This window comes from Cryptomeria japonica, chromosome 7 (genome assembly GCF_030272615.1).
Source record: "Cryptomeria japonica chromosome 7, Sugi_1.0, whole genome shotgun sequence".
NCBI classification, from domain to species: Eukaryota; Viridiplantae; Streptophyta; class Pinopsida; order Cupressales; family Cupressaceae; genus Cryptomeria; species Cryptomeria japonica.
Window position 1 is genome coordinate 41,861,918 of NC_081411.1, and position 23,599 is coordinate 41,885,516.

The window sequence follows — 23,599 nt, forward strand, 5'->3', positions numbered from 1 at the left end:
TAATTAAAAACAGGTTTTTGAAAGGGACCTGAAACCTTGTTTACATAGCAAGAGAAAGATAAAGCATTAAAGAGGCAAGAAATAACAGTGCCTGGACACCCATACAAAGATAACAACACTAGACAACCTAAGGACAACACAAAGACAACACCAAGACAACACAAGGACAAGGATAGCTAGATGTTTCTTATGAGTTATTCCGCATGAACCACCATCTGCTTCATATTGACCGCAAAGTTTTTCATATCATCCAGCTCTTTTTCCTTGATACCCACCTATTTTTGAGTGTTGGCCCTTGTTCTTTTTTCATGACTCTTCTTCTCAATTTGATCCTTCTCATCCTCCTTGCCTTTAATATGTTCAAATTTATTTATCAGCATGTTAACATGGTCAACAGTGGCCTTAAGGATCTAGAAGTTTTGCTCAGCAATCCTCTTCACAATAAAATCCATCTTATCGACTCTATTGACCAGATTGTTTGGGTTAGTTTCCAAACCCTTATCATCTTTGATCCCTTCCAACTCCTTCACCTTCTTTTCTGTTTCCAGAATTTTACTAACCATTGCGTCAATTGCTTTAGCCTTGTTAATAGAAACCATTAATTCTTTGACATTCTCAGAGAGAGGCTTCTCACCCATAGTTGCCTTTTTTATCATATTGAGATCAGTCTTCAAGTCACCAATCTCTTTCGCCATTTTGCTAATGACCTCACAGATACCCTTGATGTTGTCATTACCAATGGCACCATGACAAACATTTTGATTGCCCGTATTGTTCTTCTGGCCCTCATTCTACATTCTCTTTGTGTTCAATTTCTCCCCATGGTCACCATCTAGCATTTCATCTTCCTCCTTACCCTTATTATTGTTCATTTTTCAACCTCAAAATCCTCATCAAAAGAAATAATAATCTTCCTTTTCACCTTATTTATCCCCTTACTACTCTTTTGGGTTTGATTACCCATTCCCTTTCTCTTCTTACTTTTTATGATTTTATCATCAAAAGAATCATCCTCAGAGTCTGAAAGGTCAGAATCCATAGCAGTCCCTTTGCTCTTTCCCTTGGTCTTCCCCTTGTTGCTAAAATCCTCAGACTCACCCTCTATTTCAGAATAGAGATTGAACCGACTATTCTTACTTTCAATATTATCATCCCTAATTTGTTTGCCTTTACTAATGTGTTTCTCAATAATTTTACCTTTCAACATCTTATAAACTAAAACCATTAAACCTTGGTGGAGGGCGTGATCTCTTTGAGAATCTTTCTGCATTTCATGAATAGTATGATCCATAGAGCAGGCAAGATAGTAAGGTAGACTAACCTTGTCACCATGGCGAAAATGGTTGAGAAGCACAAAGTGATGCCCATAAGCCCTTGTGAATCTCCCATCCAGAGTAATGTAGTTGATGGTGGCAAACAACACAAACCTCCATGACCTTTAAATACACTTAGAGGAATAGTAGGGATTATTTGCCTTCACCAATTTCCTTTTTTCTCCTTCCGTGACAAGAAACCTATCCGTGGCCTTGTCAAACACACTTTGGTCTCTATAAAACTTCATACCTTCTTTCACCATACTCGTAGCTTCAGCAATGACATCCTCATCCACTTGCATCATCTGGGTGTCAATAAGAACCTTATCATTCTTCCAATTTTTTATGAAATGCTTAGTGAAAGTAGGGTCTTTACCACAGAGCCTTTCCATAAAAACATTCAAACCTCCTTCTTGAAGAATCTCCCAGATTTCATTGTTTTTCTTCCAATCCGAGCAAGAAGCCGGTTCAAACCTCTTTTTATTACCCCCTATTTTATCCTTAAATTCCTAATCCTTCCTTATCGCAACTCTATTATTTTCTCTGCGATCTCTATGAAAAAACCTAACAATTTTATTGTTGTTATTAAGAGCCACCCAGAATCCGTGTCAAGTAAATATTGTTGGCATTATGTGAACCACTAGTATGAAGACATGATGACATTGTATGTTGTCATTGATGTCAATATACTGAAGAGTGAATCGGTCCATTTAAGTATTCAATTGGCAAGAGAACTTGTATGATTGTGAACTGGTATATGTGCCAAAGTGAAGTGGTATAATGGTGAACTGGTATGTTGGTATGGGAACCAGTACATGAAAGTTGGTTATGACTACCAGTTGGTAGTCTCAACTTTAGGGTTTTTGGTTGATGTGTTCCAAGCCTATGTGACTCAACTAATGACATGTGATGAGTTAGCATTGTAATGAAGAACGGATCATGTTGCCACGTCAGCCTTGTGCGCGTGAAGGATCTTGCATGAAGGAGAGTGCTCCTATCTACCTTGGGAATGTGCTACGTCTGTAAATGCTGAAAAAGCATGATGGGTTATCAGTCGCCATGGATGTGGTGGAGAACAAACGATGGAGAATGTCTTGAGATTGGTTCAAGACTGTTGCATTTAATGCAATATTCTCAACGATCAGGATTGAACCGTTTGAATTGCTTAATCTAAAAAGTTTAAGGTTTAGGGTTTATGCTACCGACTTATCTATTTCCTATAAGGTTGATGTTGTGCTTCTTTCTGATGTTGTTGGCAAATGTGGTGTATGTATCTAAGTGCAGAGATACATGATTATTGCCAGACCAGATAAGAGGATTGATACCTGCAGAGTGTGAGTGCAGAAGGAGAAGAGAAACTAAAGCAGATCTGCATTGGCATTGAGTGATGTTACCAGATCATTGTAATACCTGTTGATTTCTAACCACCTCAACAGTTGGGAAATCCCTTAAGAGGGTAGCTCTAACCAGCTTACTATAAATCCTTTAACAGGGTGACTCAAATTCATTGAGTTCTTGAAATCCTCTAACAAGGTAACCTTTAATAGGGTTTAACTCTTAACCGAGTATTTTAGCCATCCCTTAACTGGGTGATCCCTAGCAGGATCGGTTCCTAACAGAACCTGTTGTAATAAGTCTTTAACTGGACTAGGCTCCTAACAGAGCAGACTTCTAAAGAGTTCAAAAATAGCTTGTGGGTATTCATCCCCACCATGGTTTTTCCCAGTTGGGTTTCCACGTGAAAAAAATTTGTGTCATGTGTGGTGATTTTCATGTGATGGTTTAAGTGATTTGTGTCTGAAGGTAAATCATGTTGAACTAGCTGTTATTATATTTTTGATAATTGATTACCTGTTCATGCATAAGGGTGAAATGGAAGTGTAGTACTAGGATGAGTGGAAAGCTAAGTGATTAACCGGTTAATGCTTGTCACAATCATTCTTAGCTTTACTAGTTGTACTCTATTTCAAACCAGCATTACTATTTGCCAGTCATTTGCAGTGTTTATTGTCTAACTAGTTTCAGGAAAGTGTTTTTATATGTACTGATTCACCCCCCCCCTCTTAGTATCGGTTTGGTACTCACCGTTCCTCATTGAGTTATCAATTGGTATCAAAGCCTCCTCTAGGTCCTCTATGTTGTAAGCTTAACCGCTTGAGGCAAAGATCCTATAGTAATGATGAAGAGGGAAGGTCCAAAGTTCAACAGTGATAATTTCAATATATGGAAAGATAGAATGAAGATATACATCAGAAGCATGGGTGCTCAACACTGCAGCTATGTTGAGAATGCTTATGTTGCCCCTACCGGTACTCTTACCGATGACCAAAAGAGAGAGATGTAGGAGAATGGGCAAGTCATGGAAGCCCTAATTAGTAGTTTATTTGACATTGAGTTCATTGATGTCCAAGATAAAGGAAATCCCAAATAAGTATGGGATATTCTTGAAAATATCTATGGCGGAGATGAGCATGTAAAATAGGCTAAAGAAGAAAGCCATAGGGGTAAGTTTGAAGACATGCAGATGGTTGAAGGAGAGACCATTCAACAATATGGAATAAGAATCAAAACCATTGTAGGAGACATCAAGAGTGCAAGAGGCAAAATAGAAGACTCCATGGTTGTAAGCAAAGTTTTGAGATCCTTATTACCAGTCTATGCAATAAGGGTGGTAGCTATTCAGGAGTTGAGGTCAATAGACAAGACCAAGTTATCCCTAGACTCCATCATTGCAAAGTTGACTGGTTATGAGTTAAATAGTCTTGATGGTAGTATGAAGAAGACTGAATCAGCATTTAGAGCATTAGCTGCACCATCTAGAAAAGGCAAAGAAGTAAGCACCAGCGGTGAACCAAAACAAAGTAGAGAAATGAATGATGAGGAGATTCTAATGGAATTTGAAGCTCTTCTTGCTAAGAGACTTCCAAAGGGAACTGGTAAATACAAAGTTAAACTTCCTTTGAAATGCTTCTCTTGTAACCGGATAGGACATATTGCTATAAACTGTCCTAATGGTGACAACAAGGATAAACCGGAGAGGTTCAAGAAATTCAAAGGAGGAAACCAGAGAAACTGTTTTGTTGCAGTTGATGAAGGTGTCATAGATGAGGAATCAGAAGATGAAGAAAATGAAGATATTGTGTTTGTTGCAGTAAAGGAAGATGTGTCAGACAAGAAGGCTCTTGTCTCCCGCTTTGATAATTCCAATGAGTGAATTATTGATAGTGGTTGCTCTCACCATATGACTTGTGACTGGAGCAACTTTCTATCTTTGGAAGAGTATGATGTGGTGTGGTTCGCTTTGGAAATGATGCACCATGTATGGTCAAAGGCAGAGGGTCCATCTCTCTAAATGGAAAGAACAGTGCTGACAATGTGTATTGGGTTGATGGTCTCAGACATAACCTTTTGAGTGTTGCCCAACTGAATGATAATGGAGTCACTTTGAAATTCAAGAATGGAGTGTGTAGAATCAAAGGAAAGAATGGTGAATTGGTGGCCACCGGCATGCAAACCAAAGGTAACTTGTTTCAGCTAAATGCAAATATCAGTACCTATCTTATGGCTAAATTTGATGATAGCTGGATATGGCATAGGAGACTCTACCATGTAAACTTTGATAACATTGTGAAGGCCAATAAGACCAAGGCAGTCAGAGGACTGGCGGTGCTGAGCAAACTGGAAAATCTTTTGTGTAGAGAATGTCAACTAGGGAAAATGTCTTCCTCAACTTTCAAAGGTAAATCTTTCACCACAAACAATTTACTTGATCTTGTGCATACTGATTTGTGTGGTCCTATGAAAACTAGGTGTCTAGAGAGATAAGTATTTCATGATTCTGACTGATGATTGATCAAGAATGATGTGGGTCACATTCTTGAAAGACAAGTATGAAGCTTTTGGAAAGTTCAAAGCTTTCAGAGCACTAGTAGAAAAGGAAAGTGATAGAAGAATCAAATGCCTTAGAACTGATCAAGGAGGAGAGTTCACTTCCGGTGAATTCAACAAATATTGTGAAGAGAACGGCATCAAGAAGCAACTGTCTGCCCCCCAAACTCCATGGCAAAATGGGTTAGCAGAGAGAAACAACCAGACTATGGTTGAAGTAGCTAGAACCATGTTGATCCAAGGAAAAATTGCTCACATCTTTTGGAGAGAAGCGGTGAGCACTGCAATATACACAATGAACCAGGTACTCATCAAGAAAGGAAAAGATAAGACACCTTATGAGTATTGGACTGGTAAGACACCAGTAGTAAGCTACTTTAGAATGTTTGGTAGCAAATGTTATATCAAGAGGAGTGAACATCAGAGCAAGTTAGATGCAAAATGTGATGAAGGAATATTCCTAGGATATTCCACCAAGAGCAAAGCTCTCAAATGTTTCAACAATAGGACTCAGAGAATTGTGGAAAGCATCAATGTTAGAGTTGGTGAAAACTCAGGAAAACCTAAGGAAATCGGAAGTAAGCAAGTAAGAGATGAACCGGTAGTAACCTTCTGGGAACTGGTTGCTAATTAGCCAAGTACGAGTAACAGTGTTCCTTCACTGGTAGATGTTGATGCTGATGAAGATGAGGAGGAAGAAGAGAAGCAGGAGGAATCAGTCAAGACCATTCCTTGATATGTCAAATTGAATCATGATCCAAAGCAGATCTTAGGAGATAAGGATGCAGGAATCCTTACAAGAAGAAAGGTCAAAGAAAATTCTTGTATGATCTTTGAATTTGAGCCTAAATCATTCAAAGAGGCACATAAAGATGAAGATTGGATCAAGGTAATGGAGGAGGAACTTGACTAGATAGAGAAGAATGGCACATGGTCTTTGGTACCCAGACCGGAGCATAGAAATGTCATTGGTACCAAATGGGTTTTCAGAAACAAGCTAAATAAGGATGGCACAGTGGTAAGGAACAAAGCCAGACTAGTATGTAAAGGTTATGCTCAAGAAGAAGGGGAAGACTATGGAGAAACCTTTGCCCCAGTAGCCAGATTGGAAGGAGTTCGTATGCTTCTTGCATATGCAGCTTTTAAAGGATTCAAGGTATACCACATGGATGTAAAATCTGCATTCCTAAATGGAATACTTGAAGAAGAGGTGTATATAGAGCAACCAGATGGGTTTGCCTTATCAAAAGATAGTGGCATGGCGTGTAGGCTACATAAAGCCTTGTATGGACTAAAGCAGACACCTAGAGCATGGTAGAATGATTGCACTCCCATCTTGTGAAGATTGGATTTGAAAGAACAAGTGAAGATAGCAATATCTACTTGAAATCAGAAGGAGATCAGATTCTGATCTATGAAGTATTTGTTGATGACATCATCTTTGGAGGTGATGACAAGATGAGCCATGAATTTGCTGATGCGATGAAAAAGGAGTTTGAAATGTCACTCATAGGGGAGATTAAGTTCTTCATTGGACTGCAGATTCAACAATGAAAGATGGAATCTTTATTACTTAGTCCAAGTATGTCAAAGAGGTGTTGAAGACCTTCGGCATGGAAGATAGTAAACCGGTTGGTACACCAATGGTGACCAATTGTAAGCTATCAAAAGAAGATGACTCAGTAGTGTTAAATGAGAAGGATTATCGATCAATGATTGGTAAGTTGTATTATGTAGTGCATAGAAGACCGGACATTGCACATGCAGTGGGTATTACCGCTAGGTTTCAACAAAGCCCTAAAGAATCCCACCTGGTAGCAATCAAGCGGATTCTTAGATATCTAAAGGGAACTATTGACTATGGGTTATGGTAACCATACAATAATGATTTCAACCTGAAAGTGTTCACAGATGCTGATTGGGCTAGTACTGTGGATGATTGGAAGAGCACAACTGGTGGTGCATTCTTTCTCGGCGGTAGACTAGTCTCATGGATGAGTAAGAAGCAGAGTTGTATCTCTCAGTCTACAGCAGAAGCAGAGTATGTTGCAACTTTTATGAACTGCACCCAAACTATTTGGATGAAGCATGTATTGAATGGTTTCAAAGTTCCTGTCTCTAGACCAGTAAGAATATTTTGTTATAACACAAGTGCTATCAATATTTCCAAGAATCTGGTTTTGCATTCTAGAACCAAGCACTTTGAGCTTAAGTATCATATCTTTAGGGAAAAGGTTCAAAACAAAGAGATTGCACTGGAACATGTTTCCAACAAGGAGCAGTTAGCAGACATATTCACCAAGCCTCTCCCAAAGGCTACATTTACCTACTTAAGAGGTGAATTAGGGGTGTTGCCCCTTCAAGAGATGGACTAAAGTATGTGCTCCACATCAGTCAAGTAGTACATTGCCAAATCTCTTCAAGATTGATGTGTTGAAGGATGCTACTCCTTAGGGGGAGTAGCATAATGGATCAGGGAAGCTTGTGTCTCCACTTTGGCATTGTTGTCAAAGGGGGAGAAGATGTGAAGCGAAGAAGATATATGCAAAAATTGGGGAGAAGATGTGAAGCGGAGAGATATCCGTGTATATTTCCATCAATGCCAAAGGGGGAGATTGTTGGCATTATGTGAACCGGTAGTATGAAGACATGATGACATTGTATGTTTTCATTGATGTCAATATACTGAAGAGTGAACTGATCTGATTGATATTGCATTAAATGCAACAGTCTTGAACTGATATTATCATTGATATTTTCACTGATATTGCCATTGAACCAGTAGTATGAAGACATGATGACATTGTATGTTGTCATTGATGTCAATATACTAAAGAGTGAACCGATCTCATTGATATTGCATTAAATGCAACAGTCTTGAAGAATCTCCTAGACTTCATTATTTTTCTTCCAATCCGAGCAAGAAGCCAGTTCAAACCTCTTTTTATTACCCCCCATTTTATCCTTAAATTCCTATCCTTCCTTATCGTGACTCTATTATTTTCTCTGCGATCTCTATGAAAAAACCTAATAATTTTATTATTGTTATTAAGAGCCACCCAGAATCCGTGTCAAGTAAATATGATATGTAAAATAAAACAAGCCCTGCCGCCATTGTGATCAATCATAGAAAAATGAGGAAAAGGCATTAGAAATTGTCATTAGCTAAGACACGTGGCTTCATCTAGATATGGTCCATTTCAAACAGATATTTCGCCTCACACCTGAGATTAGTCTCACCATAAAGGGAAATAATTTTGTCAGAGCAGCAAGCCAGGTTGGCAGCCCAGTCAGCACACTTGTTGGCTTCTCTATATGCATGTGTGAAAATACACATTTCAAAGGTTTTACTTATATCCTTCACATTTTTTATGGCATTGTGTATAGACCAAGAGGGAGGGAAAACATTATTCAAGTAGTTAATAATGTTCAAAGAATCGCCTTCAACCCAAACTTTAGTACAATTTGAGTCTTTAGCAAGAACCAACCCATGATAAGTAGCAATGGCCTCAGCAACATGATTGGTTTGGTGACCTATCGGAATACATTTGATAGCTTTGCATGCTCCCCCTTCATCTCTTAACACCACACCACACCCTACATTGCTAGGATTACCCTTGGAAGCGCCATTGAAATTGATTTTCATCCATCCCTGAGGGGGGCATTCCCATCTTGCCTCTTCTCTAGGATTGGCATGTATGATTTCACTCCCCTTTATTCTCTAATTCTTGAAAATGATGTTATCACCTTGATCTTTGGGATTCATTATTCCACTAGTGATGTAGAGGTTCTCCACCATATGTCTTTTGATTTTCTCAAAAATAATTTGAGCTTTTCATGCCTTATCTCTGAACACTCTATCATTTCTCTCTTTCCAGATTCCCCAACAAATATGAGGTAAAGAAAATTTCCATAATAGATTAACTAAATTGTTCTTTAAAGAGTGGAACCAGGAATTGAAGACATCTTGGACAACTTCAGGGAAGACCCATCTGACATTGAAGTTGTCCAGACATCTAGCCCAAATATCCACAGAGAAAGGACAATGGATAAACATGTGATTAATGGTTTCCTCATTCTACATACAAAGATGACAAATACTAGGCAAACAAAAGCCTCTAGTTTTGAGATTGCCAGTCATCAAAAACTTATTTTGAAGAAGTCCAGAAAAAAATATTAATTTTGGTAATAAGACCTTTCACCCAAGCCTTAGCCCAACAAGGACTCTCCTGACTAGAATATTGCTGAAAATAAAGAGAGGACACAAAAAAATTACCATTAGCAATAAGTATCTAGATAAGTTGGTCCTCGTCAATTCCATTAGTTGCATTGCATAGTGACATGTCTATTGAAATGAGGTCCCAAATTTTTTATGAAGCCATGTCATCATGATTGAACAATCAATCATGTCAACCCAATTTATACACATGTCTCAAAGCTTGGATCAAACCTTTTATGATGAAACAAGTGTTCAAATATGAAAAAATGGAGGAAAAAATTGCTCGAGAAAAAAAAATCTATTGAATGTTGTTTGAAGTACTTTTGGTTAACCGGTTTAGTTGTCTAAAGGATTTATGTTTAACCGGTATTGCTATGGTTAAGTACAGTGGCATAGACAACCAGTTATCTGTGTTAAGAGAGTGTCAAAATGTTGAAGCAAGTTTTTGTCTGTACTGATTCATCCCCCCTCTCAGTACCAGTTAGGGTATTAGTTATTCATCATTATTCATCAATTGGTGTCAAAGCGACTCTAGGTCCTCGGTGATATAAGCTTAACCGCTTGAGGCAAAAGATCCTACTTTAATGATGAAGAGGGAAGGTCCTAAGTTCAATAGGGATAAATTCAAAATATGGAAGGACAGAATGAAGATTTATATCAAGATTTTGGGTGCTCAACACTGGATCTATGTTGAGAATACCTATGTTATCCCCACTGGCACTCTAACCGATTATTAGAAAAGAGAGATTCAAGAAAATGGGCAAGTCATGGAAGCCCTTATTAGCAGCCTATCTGATATTGAGTTCATTGATGTACAAGATAAGGATAATCCTAAGGATGTATGGGACACACTGGAAACTATTTATGGCGGTGATGAGCATGTCAAGTGCGCTAAGGAAGAAAGCCTTAGAGGAAAATTTGAAGACATGAGGATGGTTGAAGGTGAGACCATTCAACAATATGGTATAAGAATCAAGACTGTGGTCAGAGATATCAAGAGCACTGGTGGAATAATTGATGATGCCACCGTTGTCAGTAAATTTATGAGATCATTGTTACCAGTCAATGCAATCAAGGTTGCCGTTATTCAAGAGCTCAGTTCTATCGACAAAACCAAGGTATCTTTAGACTATGTTATTGCAAAGTTGACTGCATATGAATTGAATAAATATGATGGTAGTGTTTAGAAGATAGAGTCATCAATTAGAGCGTTTGTTTCCTCCGCACCAACTAGAAAAGGAAAACAGGTCAGCACTAGTTATGAATCCAGGCCAAGCAGAGATATGGATGATGAGGAGATTCGGATGGAGTTTGAAGCTCTTCTTGCCAAGAGACTTCCAAAAGGCACCGGAAAATACAAAGGTAATCTTCCTCTAAAATGTTTTTCTTGCAATAAGATAGGACATATAGCTGTTAACTGTCCTAACAATGACAATAAGGATAAACTGGAAAGGTTTAGAAAGTATAAAGGAGGAGGTAGGAGAAATTGTCTTGTTGCAGTAGATGAAGGTGTTACCAATGAAGAATCTGAGGATGAAGAGAATGAGGACATAGTATTTGTAGCTGTAAAGGAAGAGATGTCTTATCAAAAAGCCCTTATCTTTCGCATTGATAACTCTAATGAGTGGATCATTGATAGCGGGTGTTCTCACCACATAACTGGTGACTGGAGAAAGTTTCTGACTCTGGAAGAATATGATGGAGGTGTTGTCTGGTTTGGCAACGGTACACCTTGCATGGTGAAAGGAAAAGGATCCATCTCACTAAATGGAAAGAGCAATGTGGATGACGTCTACTAGGTAGAAGGCCTTAAGCACAACCTTTTGAGTGTTGCTCAGCTGAACGACAAAGGACTCATTCTGGAGTTCAAAGGTGGAGTCTGCAAGATAATTGGAAAGAGTGGTGAACTTATTGTCATCGATAAATAGACCAAAGAAAACCTGTTTCAGTTGAATGCCAAGATTAGTTAGTGCCTAATGGAAAAATTTGATGACAGTTGGATATGGCACAGGAGACTTTGTCATATGAATTTTGATAATATTGTAAAGGCTAGTAAGATCAAGGTAGTAAGAGGATTGCCTTTACTGAACAAAATGGAGAATGCTTTATGCAGAGAATGTCAACGTGGGAAGATGTCTTCCTCAACATTCAAAGGTAAGTCTTTTTCAATAGAGAACTTACTTGATCTTGTGCACACTGATCTGTGTGGTCCGATGAAAACTAGAAGCATTCAGGGAGATCGGTACTTCATGATTTTTACTGATGATTGCTCAAGAATGATGTGGGTCACATTCTTGAAAGATAAGTCTAAGGTGTTTGGAAAGTTCAAAGCCTTTAGAGAATTGGTGGAGAAGGGCAGTGGAAGAAGAATAAAATGCCTAAGAAATGATCAGGAAGGTGAATTCACTTCTGATGAATTCAACAAATACTGTGAAGAGAATGGCATCAAGAGGCAGTTGTCTGCCCCAAGGACACCACAGCAGAATGGCATAGCAGAAAGGAATAACAAGAATGTAGTTGAAATGGCCAGAACTTTGTTGATCCAAGGAAAGGTAGCTCACACTTTTTGGAGAGAAGCGGTGAGCACTATAGTCTATACCATGAACCGAGTACTCATTAAGAAAGGTAAAGACAAAACCCCTTATGAGTATTGGAATGAAAGAACTCCTAATGTGAGTTGTTTTAAAGTGTTTGGCAGTAAGTGCTATATCAGGAGAGGTGAGCATCTGAGCAAGTTTGACGCTAAATGTGATGAAGAAATATTTCTGGGATATTCCACTAAAAGAAAAACTCTCAAATGCTACAACAACAGGACTCGGAAAATTGTTGAGAGTATCAATGTCAGGGTTGATCAATCCCCTGAGGAGCCTGAGGAAACCTACAACAAGCAAGCAGAAGATGAACCGAGTGTAGCCTTTTGGGAATCAATTAAGAAGGAAACAAGTTGCAAACACCAGAAAAACCTTAGTGTTCCTATACCAGTAGAAGCTGTCGTAGGTGAAGAATAAGATAGAGTGAAAGAAGAAGAGGAAAAACAAGTAGAACCAACTAGGATCATTCCTAGGTATGTGAAACTACATCATGATCTAAAGCAGATCATAGGAGACAAAGATGCAGGGATACTCACAACGAGAAAGGTGAAAGAAAACTCTTGCATGATTTCACAATTTGAGCCTAAGACCACTAGAGAGGCACTTACCGATGAAGATTGGATAACGACAATGGAAGAGGAGCTGGACTAGATAGAAAAGAATGCAACATGGTTCCTGGTACCTAGATCGGAACACAAGAATGTCATAGGTACCAAATGGGTCTTCAGGAATAAGCTGAATGAAGAAGGCACAGTGGTAAGGAACAAGGCAAGACTTGTATGCAAGGGATATTCTCAGGAAGAGGGAGAAGACTATGGAGAAAGCTTTGCCCCAGTGGCTAGACTGAAAGGTGTCTAAATGCTACTTGCATTTGCAACATTCAAGGGATTTAAGGTATACCAGATGGATGTGAAGTTTGCATTCTTGAATGGAATACTAGAAGAAGAAGTGTATATTGAGCAACCAGATGGGTTTGCTTTGTCAGAAGATAGTGGCATGGTGTGTAGATTACACAAGGCCCTATATGGATTGAAACAAGCACCAAGGGCATGGTATGAATGGTTACACTCTCATCTTGTGAAGATAGGATTTCAAAGAACAAGTGAGGACAACAACATCTACTTAAAATCTGAAGGTGATCAAATTCTAATCTATGAAGTATTTGTAGATGACATAATCTTTAGAGGAGATGATGAAATGAGCCATGCATTCACACATGAAATGAAGAAAGATTTTGAGATGTCTCTAATTGGAGAGATAAAGTTCTTCATTGGTCTACAGATTTAGTAGATGAAGGAGGGTATTTTTATTACCTAGTCCAACTATATCAAAGAGGTGTTGAAGACCTTTGGCATGGAGGAGAGCAAACCGGTTGGAACACTGATGGTGATCGGAAGCAAACTGACAAAGGAGGATGATACAGCGTTGGTGGATGAGAAGGAGTACCAATTGATTATCGATAAGCTGTACTATGTGGTGCATAGAAGACCGGATATTGCTCATGTAGTAGGCATAGTAGCCCATTTTTAGAAGAGTCCAAGAGAATCCCACTTGGTAGCGGTAAAGAGGATTCTTAGATACCTGAAAGGGATAATTGATTATGGATTGTGGTATCCATGCAATGGAGACTTTGATCTCAAAGTATTTACTGATGCAGATTGGGCAGGTAATGTGGATGATCGAAAGAGCACAACCGGTGGAGCGTTCTTCCTTGGTGGAAGACTAGTCTCGTGGACGAGAAAGGAGTAAAGTTGTATTTCCTAGTCTACAGCTGAAGTGAAGTATGTGGCAGAATTCATGAATTGCACTTAGGCAATCTGGATGAAGCATGTACTGAATGGCTTCAAAGTGACTATATCTGAACTGGTGAGTATTTTTTGTGATAATACTTATGCAATAAATATTTCCAAAAATCCAGTATTGCATGCTAGGACCAAGCACATTGAGCTCAAGTATCACTTTTTGAGAGAAAAGATTTAGAATGAAGAGGTTGTATTAGAACATGTTTCCAGTAAGGAGCAGCTAGCAAGCATATTCACTAAGCCCTTATCGAAGACTATATTTACCTATTTGAGAGGTGAATTAGGGGTTTTGTCCCTTCATGAAGTAAACTAAAGTTGTGTGCTCCACATCAGTCAGGTACTACCGTGTCAGATCTTATAGGATTGATGTGTTGAAGGATGCTACTCCATAGGAGGAGTACCATAGTAGAGCTTGGAAGCTTGTGCCTCCACTTTGGCATTGTTGTCAAAGGGGGACAAGATATCTAATGAAGAAGATATATGGGGGAGAAGATACATGGTAGAGTGCACAGTGACCAGTCTAGATAGTGGTGGTGGTGATTGCTTGAAATTAAACCGGTATATGTTACTGAGCAATGATACACTAAGTATTGCCATCAATGCCAAAGGGGGAGATTGTTGGCATATGATGAAGCGGTGACAATGTATGTTGTCATTGATGTCAATAAGTGCTCAAGAAGGTGTACCGGTATGCACCGATATGAAGATTGGAAGTGGTCATGGTCAACCATGATGGAGTGGACCAATGTTAGGGTTCACTAAGTGTGACTATCGGTTGTGGGTCACTGTTTAGCTCTAGGGTTTCTGAATTGTGTTATGTGGTGCAACCAATGGTGTTTTGTGAATGATAAGGATAAGGATCAGGATACCTGTAAAGCGGAAAATCGATCGAACCCTAGTTGCTCTCCCCTCTTCCAACTCCAAGGAGAGAGAAGGTAGGTTGCTAGGGTTGATGGTTTTCACTTAGGGGAGAGACTTTACATTCAAAAGAGGGGTTGAAACCCACAAGATCCAATCCCACACAATGCAAGATTGGATTCTAAATGAGTTTCAAGGGTTAAGATAGCAAGGCTACCCTCTTTTGTAAAGAATGTAGATAGAAGAATTAAGCTAGGAATGCATAGAAAGTGAGAAAGATTCGCTTATAAACTGAGATAGGGATATAGGATGAAGCTGTGGACCTGGAATTAGCAGTAAAATGTCGATACGGCGCTGTCCTGCAAATTTGATCAAAAGTTGACAGGACAATGGCGCCCGGCGTGCACACGGTCCTCCGAAAAATCCACGAAACGAAGGGGGATCTGTTCGTCTCTGCACAAGGATTCCAGATCTTCAATTTCAGTCGCGTACCTGCAACCTACACACAGAAAAGCGAAGACGATTGGGGGGTTAGGGATTAGGGGTTTCCCTTTAGGTCAAACCCCGGTTTTGGAATTAACCAAGAAATGAGAAATGTTGTAAATGTAAATGATTGTAATGTAAAACAAGTACTATTACCTTGTTGTAAGGATGTTTGTATCCTTATGTGTGAAGGTATAGATGTTGTTGTTTGTTGTATGTTGTATGTTGTAGTATATGATCTCCTCTTCAATGGTTGAATCCTTGTCTTGAATGCAACACTTAGCCTTGAATGGAGACTTAGAATGATCAATTGCTTGAAGGAATGCTTGAATGCTTGAATGCTTGAGTGTTTGAATGTTTGAGTATCGTTTCCATGCTTTTTCCATCATACATCTATCCAAATGAGAGAGGAAAATGTCGTTTATATACTTGTCAATTAGGGCTAATAGACTGATTTTCCCGACCTTAGGCCGACCAGGAAATATTATTTTCCAATTTGCAAACAAAAAGACCCGAAGTCCCATAGGAGACTGGGCCCAAAATAGGGCCAGGGACCAGGGCGCTGGGCGCTCTAGTCCCACCTCCCGAGACAGCAGGGTGCAAGGAGGATCAGGCCAGGGTGCTTGAAAAATGCAGTTTTTGGTGTCATAAACAGGTTTCGGGGTCTCCATTCAGGTTGCGTGTTGCGTCGCCATCGTGACGACCGAAATGCAGTCGAAATTGCAAGTGTCACAATTTTAGGACGCTACAATTAGCCCCCACTTTAGCGGGAGTATAGGCGTACGCTCATACTTCCGGTAAAGTACAAGGAAACAATATTGAAAGACTTTCACCACGTCAAGGAGGTAAGACACACCAAGCCCCCAGTGGACTAGGGATCTTACGACTTCGATTGACAAAGTAAAAGGGAAGATCACGAGGGAGAACCATGACTATCAGTAGTAAGGTTCCCTCACTATGAGTCATGCAAGAGAAATACCAAAAATTTTCAAGGCAAAGCTAAGTTTGCCAAGAAATTTTCAAGTATCTTGAAAGGATAGACGGGGTGTATGCCCCCCTACGTTAAAGCGATCACACACGCCTCAACGGGGGTGATTGTTTTAATGTAGTGATACACATAAGAAATGAGAAAGGAAAGGAGCACGTTATCACAAGGATTTAGCCCCCAAGTGTGAGATAAACCCAAGGATAATAGATACAAAACACAAAGCACGAGGTGACTTCGCTTTCCTCAGGGTCAGTATGCTGTATGATAATTCATGTATATATCATATGTATGTATGCATAATTGTTCTTCATTCCCCAATCAAGGAAGGTCACCTAGAAGAAGGGAACACATGTGTCTTTTGAGTCAACATGAGAGAGACCAAAAGAGATCTCAATGCTTTGCATCGTCCTCAAGTAGACAACACTAAGGACAACAAATAGAAGAATGAGAATAACATATAGAAGAAGTAACAAAAGAGAGGAGGAAAGAATCTGCTATGCTAATGAAACTAGTCTAGAACGTCATCTACCCCCCGATCTTGCTGATCAAAGTTTCGGGAAGGCAGGGAACACGCTAGAGGAGGAACATCCAACACAGCAGATGGAGCTATCACAAGATCCAAACAAGGGCTATGTTCATGTTCCAAGCCACGTTGTTCTTGTCTAGGAGCTAGGATAAGTGCTTTAGAAAATTCATTAGATAAATGGTTATAATATCAACAAGTTCATATTCACTATCAGAAGCAAGAGGAGTAACATGTTCATCATGAATAACATTTTCATCTATATCATCATCAAGATTTATAAAAATAGGATCTTTAACTCGCACAGGATCAAGACCATCATGCATCTTATGTTTAGGAGATTTTGGAGAAAATGGAATAATGCTTGTTGAAGGTGTTTTTGGAGATTGCAAAGTTTGAGAAGCAGCTGCTTGAGCTCTAAGACGACGCTTTCGTCGGCGTTCACATGCAGAACGGTTTCGTCTAGTCTTAGTAGGAAGTGGAGAAGATTGAGGAGGAGGAATGTTCTCATCCTTATCACTTGGGTGTTTAGGTTGTGGTCTCTTAGGCTGGATAATAGGAGAAGAAGAAGGTCTCTTCTCTCTATAGAAGGAAGGAGGAGGAACTGCTCCATATAAAGGAGGAATTTTTGGTTTAGGAAGAAGACCAAGTCCATCATGATGAGGAGGTATAGGTCTACTTTTAGAAGGTTTATTAGGCATAGACATAGTCACATCCATAGGAATGGGTTGGGAATCTTCTTGAGGAAAGACATTAGTTTTATCTTTCAAAGGAAGAACTTCCTTCTCAAGAACGATAGGAATGTCAAGTTTAGGTGTTCTAGGTTCACTTAGAGATAAGATCATGTCTGTTTTCCACTTTTGATAAGATTTGAAAAGATGATCACTTCGCAGAGGAAGAGATTGGAATTGTTTAGGCCAAAAATAATCAATAGGAATACTAGAAGTTCTTTTAGCTGGTTTAAAGAGACTATGATTGATAGTAACAGCTTCACCATTATGGGGAAATTTCAAACATTTATGAATAGGAGAAGCAATAGCTTTCATGGAAGATAGCCAAGGATAGCCAAGCTTCACACGAAATTGTTCGGATGAAGGAATAATAGCAAAGCTCACATCAAGGGATTTGTTATGGACCTCAATAGGTAATGTAATAGAACCAATTGCAGGAGAAGAAAATGCATCAAATAATTTCACAACCACATCTGTTTTGTCATAGATCACTTGATTCAATTGCAAAGTAAAAAGAAATTCTTCAGTAATAACATTAACCATGCACGAAGGATCAATAAGCACTCCACGGCAAGGTGTATTCTTGACTTTTGCAACTATGTATAAAGGACCATCAGGTGCCCTGATAGTTTCACTAGAATCAAATGTGATGGAAGGTTCTTTAGGGTTTTCTTGCTGCTCTACAAAGTTAATCACATTCGGAGTCATAGACACAAGACCATCAGATGAAAAAGAGGAATCATTAGTCTCAATTGCATTAGAGGTATGAGAAGGTAGTGGATATGTAAAAATCTGAAGATTTTGGTTAGGAGGAGCTACAGATGTGTTGCCTTTATCATTCACTCCTGAAACAGAGATAGTATTATTATCAATCAAATCTTGAATTTTACCCTTTAAAGAAAAAAAAATTTCAGTATCATGCCCAGGTTGACGATGAAATTGACAAAAAGATTTGTTATCAAAATAAGGTGAAGTAATCTTTGCAGGATCAATTTGCCTTATAGGAGGAAGAGTAAGCACATTTTGTTCCAATAACTTATTCATAATACTATGCAATGATTCATTCAAAGGATTATACTTTCTTTCTTTCTTGAAAAACTTAGAAATAGGAGGCACACCTGATGCTGCATTCACATTGTTGTTGATGATGTTTTCATTGAATTTGATAGAATCTCTGTTCGGTTTAAACTTCCCAAATGGTTGTTGACTGCTATCACCCTTATCACTCGGAGCCATAAGATGTGATTGTTCCATTTGACTCACAGTCAGTTGATAATTGTGAAGAGTTGCACACAACTGTTGGAAAGAAGTAAACTCAGAGAACAGAAGTTTGTCTCGAATATCTTTTTGTAAATTAGAAATAAAGATTCTTTGAATATCATTGTCAGGCACTGGAAAAGAAATTTGAGCATACAAATGCTTATATCTACTAATGAAATTAGTCACTTTTTCTTTAACACCTTGTTTACAATGCATTAAATCAATCAAAGTAACTTTAGGACTTATATTGTTTTAAAATTGCTGAATGAAAGCATTTGCAAGTTGTTCAAAGGAAGTAATAGAATAAGAAGGCAACGAGCAATACCATTGTAGGGCTTTATCTCTTAATGTTCTAGTAAACAGTTTTGCAAGCAACCTTTGGTCGTAAGCAAAATCGGTACATATTGTTTGAAAAGTCTTAACATGTGTTAGAGGATCACCTTTACCATTATATAGTTCCAAATGCGGGATTTCAACATGTTTAGGAGGGATAGCTCGAACAATGTCAAGAGAAAGTGGGCTCGCAACATCAAATGTGGGCACACTAAACTTAGATTGATTCATAGAGGCAATTTGTTGCTGTAAAGAAGAGACAGTTTGTGCAAGATTGTTAATGGTCGCTTCAGTCGAAGAATTCATATTAGATGTGTTAGATTGAGATGGAGGTGTTATGTTATTGAAAGAAGGTAAAGAGTAAGGTGGCGGGACACTATGATAGTTAGTCATAGGAGAGGATTGGAAAGGAGGAACACTACAAGGAGGAATGGAATGGTTGAATGAATTGCCCCCTTGCGTCATGTTCATTTGTGGAGATGTAATAGGGACACTCATTGAAGGAATGAATGAAGAAGTTGGATTAAATGAAGGAAGAGGATTAATTGAAGAGGAAGGATTGCCCCCATGACTGGTAATCATAGGGGGAATGTCTTGTATTGAAGTAGCCATTATGTTTGATGTAAAGGTAGGTATGCTAGCAATAGAAGTTGTCAAAGGAATAGAATGATTGACTTGAGTGGGAGGTTGTGTATAACCTAAATTTTCAGCGCAACTCTTCATAGGCATCACATTCGAATCCACAATGTGTGCAATACCACGCAAAATATCAATTCCATTCTTATCACTTTGAAGCATATGTTTTAGACCCTCAATTAAAGGAAGAGCTTGACTATCAGGGTATTCTTGAGACATCCATTGTCAAAAATCGTCAAATTGGTTATCCAATTTTGCAAGTTGTTCTACAGAAACCTCATGGAGAGCTTCTTCATCATTAGGAGGATTAGAGGAATTTCCCGTGTCCTCGTTAAAAAGGCTATTCAAATTAGGTTCCATCTCCTCAGTAATTAAACCTCGGAAAGACTTAATTCTAAGGCTTCGTCTAACGGGAATAGTGTAAGTAGGGCTTATTGTTGTAAAACTCATGCACTAGAGAGAGAGAAAAGATTTTGAATTTTAGAGGTAGCAATTTTCAGTAAAATCAGCCAATCTTCTAGATTTAAGCTGTTAAATGCAATCACGACAGTCTCTCGAAATTTCGGAAAAAATGTCCGAGACCATGGCGCTCAGAGTGTACACGGTCCTTGCAACTTTTTTCAAAATTTGCAGGGATGAAAGTTATGATGATTTTAAAGCTAATCTGAAAAAATTGAGTGATTTCACGATCTGTAAGTAGGCCAAATTAAAGTTGCAATCTCAAAATTGAACCCTACCAAGATTGCAAAATTTGAATTTTGAAGAAGAGAGGGAAACTGAAATTTTGAATTTTATGATTTTAGAGGGAATACCAAAAGCAATGCAAGTTTTGAAATTTAAAAGTTGACTCAATTTCACACAAAATTCAATTTTGAAAGCGGAAATCAAAGTTGTTGTAATTAAGCATTTAATTTCAAAAGTCACAAATTGCAAGAATTTTAATAAAGCACTGAAATTTCGAATAAATGCAAACACACTTTTCAGATTTAGGACAGTAAGAACACAATTTTGACACAAAATTTCAATTTCAATGATTTTTGAATGATTAGAAGCCCTAAACCAAGCAATCACAAGACCAACTTTGATTGTAATTTTGAAAGTGTTAGAATTGATAAAATCAGCCAAAATTCTGGATTTTAGTAGGAAAATACAGTAAGATCTTTCTCCCGAAATTTCGAAAAAAAAGTCGGGGACGATGGCGCTCGGAGTGCACACGGTCCTCGCAACTTTTTTCCAAATTTTCAGGGATGAAAGATATTGTGATTTTATTGCGGAATCCAAAGTTACAGCTGATTTGGAGATGTTTTGATTAGTGAAATTGTCGGACAAAGGTTGAATCAAGAGGGTTTCAAAAATTAGGGTTTTGACACTTAACCACTTAATTTTCAAAATTAAAGTACAAATATGAACTGATAATTTGTAATAGAAGGGCAGATCTAAAACAAGCATTAACAATTAAATATTTCACAAGTTCAATTACTAAAAAGAAATTTTAGGGTTTTTATGCAATTAACCTCTAAAATTTGCAAAAGATCAAACATGGAAATGTAATTAAGGAATCCAATTTTCAGATCTAACCATGAATAATCGGAAAGGATGTTCACGTCGGGTTCACCAAAATGTAAAGCGGCAAATCGAGCGAACCCTAGTTGCTCTCCCCTCTTCCAACTCCAAGGAGAGAGAAGGGAGGTTGCTAGGGTTGATGGTTTTCACTTAGGGGAGAGACTTTACATTCAAAAGAGGGGTTGAAACCCACAAGATCCAATCCCACACAATGCAAGATTGGATTCTAAATGAGTTTCAAGGGTTAAGATAGCAAGGCTACCCTCTTTTGTAAAGAATGTAGATAGAAGAATTAAGCTAGGAATGCATAGAAAGTGAGAAAGATTCGCTTATAAACTGAGATAGGGATATAGGATGAAGCTGCGGACCTGGAATTAGCAGTAAAATGTCGATACGGCGCTGTCCTGCAAATTTGAGCAAAAGTTGACAGGACGATGGTGCCCGGCGTGCACACGGTCCTCCGAAAAATCCACAAAATGAAGGGGGATCTGTTCGTCTCTGCACAAGGATTCCAGATCTTCAATTTCAGTCGCGTACCTGCAACCTACACACAGAAAAGCGAAGACGATTGGGGGGTTAGGGATTAGGGGTTTGCCTTTAGGTCAAACCCCAGTTTTGGAATTAACCAAGAAATGAGAAATGTTGTAAATGTAAATGATTGTAATGTAAAACAAGTACTAATACCTTGTTGTAAGGATGTTTGTATCCTTATGTGCGAAGGTATAGATGTTGTTGTTTGTTGTATGTTGTATGTTGTAGTATGTGATCTCCTCTTCAATGGTTGAATCCTTGTCTTGAATGCAACACTTAGCCTTGAATGGAGACTTAGAATGATCAATTGCTTGAAGGAATGCTTGAATGCTTGAGTGTTTGAATGTTTGAGTATCGTTTCCATGCTTTTTCCATCATACATCTATCCAAATGAGAGAGGAAAATGTCATTTATATACTTGTCAATTAGGGCTGATAGACTGATTTTCCCGACCTTAGGCCGACCAGGAAATATTATTTTCCAATTTGCAAACAAAAAGACCCGAAGTCCCATAGGAGACCGAGCCCAAAATAGGGCCAGGGACCAGGGCGTTGGGCGCCATGGTCCTTGGGGACCAGGGCGCTGGGCACTCTGGTCCTGAAGGACCAGGGTGCTGGGCGCTCTGGTCCCACCTCCCGAGACAACAGGGTGCAAGGAGGATCAGGCCAGGGTGCTTGAAAAATGCAGTTTTTGGTGTCATAAACAGGTTTCGGGGTCTCCATTCAGGTTGCGTGTTGCGTCGCCATCGTGAAGACCGAAATGCAGTCGAAATTGCAAGTGTCGCAATTTTAGGACGCTACAATACCATGTCAGCTGTGTGCACGTGAAGGATTTATTTGAGGATCTTGCGCATGAAGATCGAATGCATTGAATGTCTACCTCGGGAATGGACAATTTTTTGAGTGGTGTGTGAAGAGTGCATGATGGGTTACTATTTTCCAGATGTGATGAAGATCAGACGATACAGAATGACTTGAGATCTATTTTAGATCATTTCACTCTATGCAAATATGTTTGGACGGTCAGGATTGGACCGCTTGTAATTGTTAACCTAAAATGTTTAGGGTTTAGGGTTTATGCTACCAACCTAATTTTTGTCTATAAGGTTGATGATGTTTGTTAGTGTTTGTGTTGGAAAATGTTGTGTTTGTGTCCGCATGTTGATATACTTGCCAAACCAGACTGTGAAATCTACAGAGTGTGATTACAAAGGAGAGGAGCTGAAAAGGATTTGCCTTAGCAAGTAGTGTTGTTATCAGATTAGAGCTTTACCTGTTGACTTCTAACCATTTCAATAGAAGAAAAATCCCTTGACCAAGTAGCTTTAACGGGCTTGTTGCAAATCCTCTAACCAGGTAACTCAAGTTCATTGAGTTCTTTAAATCCTCTAGCGAGGTAACCTTTAACAGGGTTTATAGCCATCCCTTAATTGGGTGATCCCTAACAGGATCAATTCCTAACAGAACCTTATTGTAAAGTCTTTAACCAGACTAGGCTCCTAACAAAGTGGACTTCAAAAGAGTTCAAAACAAGCTTGTAGGTATTCATCCTGTTGGTGTAAATAATTATTCATCATGGATATTATTACACTTTACTTAAGTTTACTTAGGAAATGCATTTTATTGTAGTTTGGGTATGAGACACTTGGGTGTTTGTGCCACATTGGGATAGTGTGTGTAGGAGAAATTCCACCTTTTATGGTGTTGATCTTATTGTTACACTCCACATTCAGTGGGTGATCCACCTCATGTGGACTATTATATTATTTCTCCTACCTACCCACACCTATTTCCTACCTACCCTTGTTTCTTATTGAGCCACATGTCATGTTTGTGTGCTCACATATCCCTAGCTTTGCCTATATAAGCAAGCTCATCTAC